Genomic DNA, 7087 nt, shown 5'->3' with positions numbered 1-7087 from the left:
CTTCAAAATCGCCTAATGATGGAGGAAACTAGGCTAAAATTCGCGAAATAACTCTTTTTAAATATTCTGCCCAGGTATTTTAATTCCTTCTTCGCGAACGCGGTCAAGGCCTCGCTTTCGCGAAGCACAAAAAAATCGTCGACCAAAAGTCCTCTTATGCGAATGCGACACTGTTCTCGCGAAAGCGATGCTTCCACTGACAAACCTTTCGCGAACACGAAAAGCAACTCCACCTCGAACCCAGCTGACCACTTCCTTCTACGCGAACGCGATACCCTTCCCGTGAACGCGATGCTCAAACATCACCACCCTTCGCAAATGCGGATACTTCCTCGCGAACATGAAGGAAAAATTCCCCCCCCCCCACTGACTCTTCGCGAACGCGAGGGTCCACTCGCGAACGCAAAGGGTAAATATTTGCAATTGCTGAACCTGCAATTCTGCAACTTTTTAACAACTAAAAATAATCCGTTGAGCATCCGAAACACACCCGAGGCCCCCGGGACCTCAACAAAAGGCACAAACATGTGCTAACACCTTATTCAAACTTGTAGAAATCTTCAAAACACCTTAAACGACATCAAATCAACCAAAACACATCGGATTCAAGCCTAAGCTTTCCAAAATCCTCTGAATTACGTTTTTGATCAAAAACCCAACCAAACCATCTCCGAATGACCTGAAATTTTGCACATATATCCCAAATGACATAACGGAACTACTGCAATTCTTAGAATTCCATTCCGACCCTCGTATCAAAATCTCACTATCGAACCGGAAATTTCCAAAATTCAACTTTCGGCATTTCAAGTCTAAATTAGCTACTGACCTCCAAAACACAATCCGAACACGTGACTAACCCCGAAATCACCCAACGGAGCTAACGGAACTATCAGATTTCCATTTAGAGGCCCTCTTCACACTATTCTGACTACGGTCAACTTTTCAACACTTAAGCTCTCATTTAGGGACTAAGTGTCCCAAAACTCCTCGAAACTCAAAACCGAACATCCCGGCAAATCACATTAGCAGAAATAAACTTGGGGAAAGCAGTTAATAGGGGATTGGGGCATTAATTCTTAAGACAACCGGCCAGGTCGTCACATCCTCCTACACTTAAATATTCGTTCGTCCTCGACCGATCATAGAGACATACCTAAATTAGTGAAAAGATGCGGGTAACGGCTGTGCGTATCCTGCTCGGTCTCCCAGGATGCCTTCTTGACCGGCTGACCCCGCCACTGAACCTTCACTGATGCAATGTTCTTTGACCTCAGCTTTCTGACCTGCCTATCCAATAGTGTCACTGGATCCTCAACATAAGATAGATCCTTGTCCAACTGGACTGAACTTAACTCCAACACATGCGGCGGGTCACCGTGATACCTCCGGAGCATCGAAACATGAAATACCGGATGAACTCCAGCCAAGCTGGGAGGTAAGGAAAGCTCATAGGCAACCTCCCCAGCATGCCTCAATATCTCAATAGGGCCAATAAACCTCGGACTCAACTTTCCCTTCTTCCCAAATCTCATGACGCCCTTCATAGGCGAAACCTGAAGCAGAACCCGTTCTCCAACCATATAGGAAACATCACGAATATTCCGGTCCGTGTAACTCTTCTGTCTGGACTGGACTGTACGGAGTCTATCCTGAATCACCTTAACCTTCTCCAAATCATCCTGAACAAAATTTGTGCCCAATAGTCTAGCCTGACCCGGCTCAAACCAACCCACCAGAGATCTACACTGCCTACCATATAAAGCCTCATACGGTGCCATCTGAATGCTGGACTGATAACTGTTGTTGTAAGCAAACTCATCCAATGGCAAGAACTGATCCCAAGACCCTCCAAACTCAATCACACACACACGGAACATATCCTTAAGAATCTGAATAGTGCGCCCGGACTATCCATCCGTCTGAGGGTGAAATGTTGTACTCAACTCTACCCGAGTACCTAACTCATGCTGAATGGCTATCCAGAACCGTGATGTGAACTGGGTACCTCTATCTGAAATGATGGAAACCGGGATGCCATGCAGACGAACAATCTCTCGGATATAGATCTCCGCCAGCCAATTCGAGGAATAAGTAGTACACGCAGGAATAAGTGAGCGGACTTCGTCAGCCGATCCACAATCACCCAAATAGCATCGAACTTTCTCAAAGTCCATGGGAGCCCAACTACAAAGTCCATGGTGATCTGTTCCCACTTCCATTCCGGAATCTCTATCTACTGAAGCAACCTACCCGGTCTCTGGTGCTCATACTTCACCTGCTGACAGTTGAGACACCGAGCTACGAATCCAACTATATCTTTCTTCATCCGCCTCCACCAATAGTGTTGTCTCAAATCCTGATACATCTTCGCAGCAACCGGATGAATGGAATACCGCGAGCTATGGTCCTCTTCTAGAATCAACTCTCGAAGCCCCTTAACATTGGGTACACAAATCCGACCTTGCATCCTCAATATCCCATCATCACCAATAGTTACATCTCTAGCATCACCGTGCTGGACCATGTCCTTGAGGACAAACAAATGAGGGTCATCATACTGCCACTTCCTGATACGATCAAAAAAAGACGACCGAGAAACCACTCCAGCTAGAACTCGACTGGGCTCCGAAAGATCCAATCTCACAAACTGGCTGGCTAAGTCCTGAACATCCATCGCCATAGGTCTCTCCGATGCTGGTAAATAAGCCAAAATCCCCAAACTCTCTGCCCGGCGACTCAAAGCTTCGGCCACCACATTGGCCTTGCCCGGGTGATACAAAATAGTGATATCATAGTCCTTTAGCAACTCTAACTACCTTCTCTGGTGCAAATTTAGATACTTTTGCTTGAACAAATGCTGGAAGCTCCGATGGTCAGTATAAATCTCACAAGGCACACCGTATAAGTAATGGCGCCAAATCTTAAAGGCATGAACAATGGCAGCTAACTCAAGGTCGTGAACAGGGTAGTTCTTCTCATGTATCTTCAACTGTCTGGATGCGTAGGCAATCACCCTACCGTCCTGCATCAGCACCGCTCCAAGGCCAACCCTCGAGGCATCACAATAGACCGTATAAGACCCCGAACCTGTAGGCAGTATCAAAATTGGGGTTGTGGTCAAAGCTGTCTTGAGCTTCTGAAAGCTCGCCTCACACTCCTCTGTCCACTGAAACGGAGCACCCCGAACCAGTGGTTCTGGGTTACCAAAAAGATATCCCCAGCAGAGTCGCCAGAGCTGTCACACCTCCTTTTTCCGCCCCCGCGAGGGTGCAAGGAGTTTTTTCCAATTAAAGGACAATCGAAACGGGATTTGTTTATTTATTTCAGAGTCGCCACTTGGGAGATTTAGGGTGTCCCAAGTCACCAATTTTAATCCCGAATCGAGGAAAAGCATGACTCTGTATTACAGTCCGCGAACCAGAAATCCGGATAAGGAATTCTGTTAACCCGGGAGAAGGTGTTAGGCATTCCCGAATTCCGTGGTTCTAGCACGGTCGCTCAACTGTTATATTTGGCTTGATTATCTGATATAATACGTATTATAAACTTATGTGCAAAATTTATCCTTTGGCCGCTTTTATTATTATATTTTCGAAAGAATGTGAACATCGTTTAAAAAACATGTCTTTGGATTGCGTCACATAAAATGCACCCGTGATCCGGAACGTATTTTTATTCAATGTTTTGGGATTTGGATTTGGGTCGCATAAATGCGCACCCGTGTTTAAGAATGTATTATTATTAAATCGCGCCTAAAGCGACTAGCGTATTATTATTTCTGGGTAAGACCGTGGAATTCACTAAACAGTCCATCCCGAATTCTAAATATTCAATTAAACATTTATTAAGGGCCCCGCAATTTGCATTTTTATTTGGCGAGGCTCGTCTCATTATTTTTTTTTAAAAAAAAAGGATAATCTTAGAATGACTACATTTTTTATTTTTTCGTTTTTCTCTAAAATAAATGAAGAAAATGTCCTACTTTATTTACATTACTTTCAAGTTATTATAATTAAGTTTCGAAAGTGAGTTGTTTAAAGAGTTTACATGGGCAGCGCATAGAATGTTCTACATACAGACAATAAAAGAAAGAAAATACTACATTAAACTACAACTTCAAATCTTTCTCATTTTTGCATTCATGTTTCGAGTAGCTTACAAGATGAACCAGTGTATCGTTTGTGTACCTGGCATTGTTAATACAAGAAGAAGAAGGTCATCAAAGTAGTATATAACACAGCAACATACAGCAGCAGAAAGCCCAACACAGTAGCTTCAACACCTCAGTCCAGAAATCCCAGCAACACGGAGAAAACTAGTAAAAATGGAGAAGACAAATAGTGCGGAAATCTCTCTTTGTTTTTTATTTCTAGATTTGAACTCTCTATGGTGTTCTTCCGCTCTCAATATTTCAGAAAATTTGGTTCTATCTTTTTTACTCTCTCCAAAATGAATTTTGTCCCTGTATATTCTATGTATCCAGAGTGTATATCGAGTGTATACTGCTCTCTCCGCCCCCTCTTTTTTTCTTCTCTCTATCTAGTTTTTCCTTTTTTTTTCAAATCTTCTTCCTAAATTTTCTCTTCTATTTATAGCAAAATTTTCGAAATTTTCAGATTTATTTTTTTATTTGTTTATTTTTTTTAATTAAAAGAAATCCCACTTAAAAATTGCTTTAATTTTTTTAGAAAAAAATCCCACTTTTATTTACTTTTATTTTTAAAATTCCAACTTTAATTACTTTATCTTATTTAAAATCCCACTTTTTATTTTTTTAAAAGAGAATCTCACTTTATTTAACTTTTCTTTAAAAAAACAAACCACTATCTTTTCTTTTCTTTCAAAAATGCTACTTTCAATTACTTTAAATTTTTTAAAATTTTCAGATACCTTTATATTTATTTTTTAATTCCAACCTTCTTTTACTTTTTAATTTTTTTAAAAAATTTCCACAAAACTTTTTATTTTTTTAAATTTTCTACATTCTTTTACTTTTTTTTAAAAGAGAATTCCACCTATTTTTATATTATTTTTTTTATTCAATACTTCCTTTTTTCTTATTTTTTTAAATCATTCCCGAAATTATTATTTTTTGTTTTTAAAAAAATTATTTTCGGATTTTTTATATAAAAAACAAAAAATAATAATAAAAATATTAATAGTGATAATTCAGCTTTTAATTTTTTTGGTATTTTTATCCTATAATAAAAAGTGTAATAAAGCTAAAATAATAGTAGGTTAAAACCCCCTAAAATATTTACATAAAAGAAGTGATAAAAAAAATTAAATGTTGTCAAAAATTAGGTGTTCACAGCTGCCCCTCTTTGCTCGAAAACACGAAGAGCTTTCGGGCAAAGATAAAGTGAACAATGCGACTAATTTTTGATCATATCGTTATTCAAAATAGGAAGAAAATAAAAAAGGAAAGGCGCAACCGAGTCCTGGTTTTGGATAGCCTACAAATCCCTGGTTAGAAGGGAATCAGGTCGTGTGTAGTTCAGAAAGTTTTGGTAGCTGGGACTACCATGGGATTGCGATGTTACTGTTACTGCTGTTGCGTGCTGTTACCACTACTTTTCGATCTTTTTATTACACCATTGCTAAAAAGAAAACAAGAAGTTATACTGAGCTATGATCTATGAATTACAAAGATTTATTCTCGAGCTTGGTCATGTGATTGTTGCTGCCTTGTTGCTTTGTGTTTCCTCTAGTATTTCTTTACTTCTAGCTCGACTTGTGGTCTTCCTTCAGATTTCTGCTGGGGATTTTTGTTGTAACCCTTTGCTTTACTGACTTCAAACTTCAATGTATTCTCCTGTTCTGCAAGTGGGCTCCTGACTCCACCTTGACTTTTGAAAGATGACACAACCTCCATTCTCCAGGCGGGCTCCTGACTTCTTCAACAATCTTGGAATTTAACGCCATTCCTCTCTTCAGGCGGCCTCCTGACTTCAACTTTAAAAGTAAAATGCCATTCCTTTCTTTAGGTTGGCGAGATTTCAACAACTTTTAAAAATAAAACGCCTTTCCTCTCTTTAGGCGGGCTCCTGATTTCAACAACAACTTTGAAAATAAACGTCATTCCTTTCTTCAGGCGGGCTCATGACCTCACAACTGAACATTGATAATCTTAAGAAAACTAAAAAAAATGACTCCCTTTTTTTCAAATTCAAACTTCTTCTTTTTTCAAATTATCCTAGGAGAAAATTCATCAGACTAGATTTTGATCCTAGGAGAAAATTCATCCGACTAAGATTTTATTATATTATCTTGGGAGAAAAATTCCATCGGACCAAGATTTTGACTCTAGGAGATAAATCGTCAAAATAGGTCCATTTTGTTGTGATCTTAGGAGAAAGATTCATCGGACTAAAATTTGATATCTTATCTTGGGAGAAAAAATTCCATCGGACCAAGATTGTGACTCTAGGAGATAAATCGTCAAACTAGGTCCATTTTGTTATGATCTTAGGAGAAAGATTCATCGGACTAAGATTTGATATCTTAGGAGAAAATTTCATCGGACTAAGATTTCTATCTTAGGAGAAAAATTCATCGGACTAAGATTTGGTATCTTAGGAGAAAATTTCATCGGACTAAGATTTTATATCTTATCTTGGGAGAAAAAATTCCATCGGACCAAGATTTGATATCTTATCTTGGGAGAAAAAATTCCATCGGACCAAGATTGTGACTCTAGGAGATAAATCGTCAAACTAGGTCCATTTTGTTGTGATCTTAGGAGAAAGATTCATCGGACTAAGTTTTCTATCTTAGGAGAAAAATTCATCGGACTAAGATTTGATATCTTAGGAGAAAAATTCATCGGACTAAGATTTGATATCTTAGGAGAAAATTTCATCGGACTAAGATTGTATCGGGAGGGAAATTCATCAGATTAGGACTTTTTATCCTAGGAGGAGAATGTAAAGATTAATGATTTGAGAAACTTACCTTTGTAATTTCTTCTTTTTTTTCTTTTTCCTTTGCGCTTCTTTGTTCTTGCTTGCTGGGGATAATACCACTGGGGGAGTCTCCTTTCTTCCCCTCCTTCAATTTTGTTTTCTCTCTCAACACTGCTGGG

This window comes from Nicotiana tabacum, chromosome 8, assembly GCF_000715075.1.
Source record: "Nicotiana tabacum cultivar K326 chromosome 8, ASM71507v2, whole genome shotgun sequence".
In the NCBI taxonomy this organism is placed as follows: Eukaryota; Viridiplantae; Streptophyta; class Magnoliopsida; order Solanales; family Solanaceae; genus Nicotiana; species Nicotiana tabacum.
Note: the sequence above shows the minus strand (reverse complement) of the source record.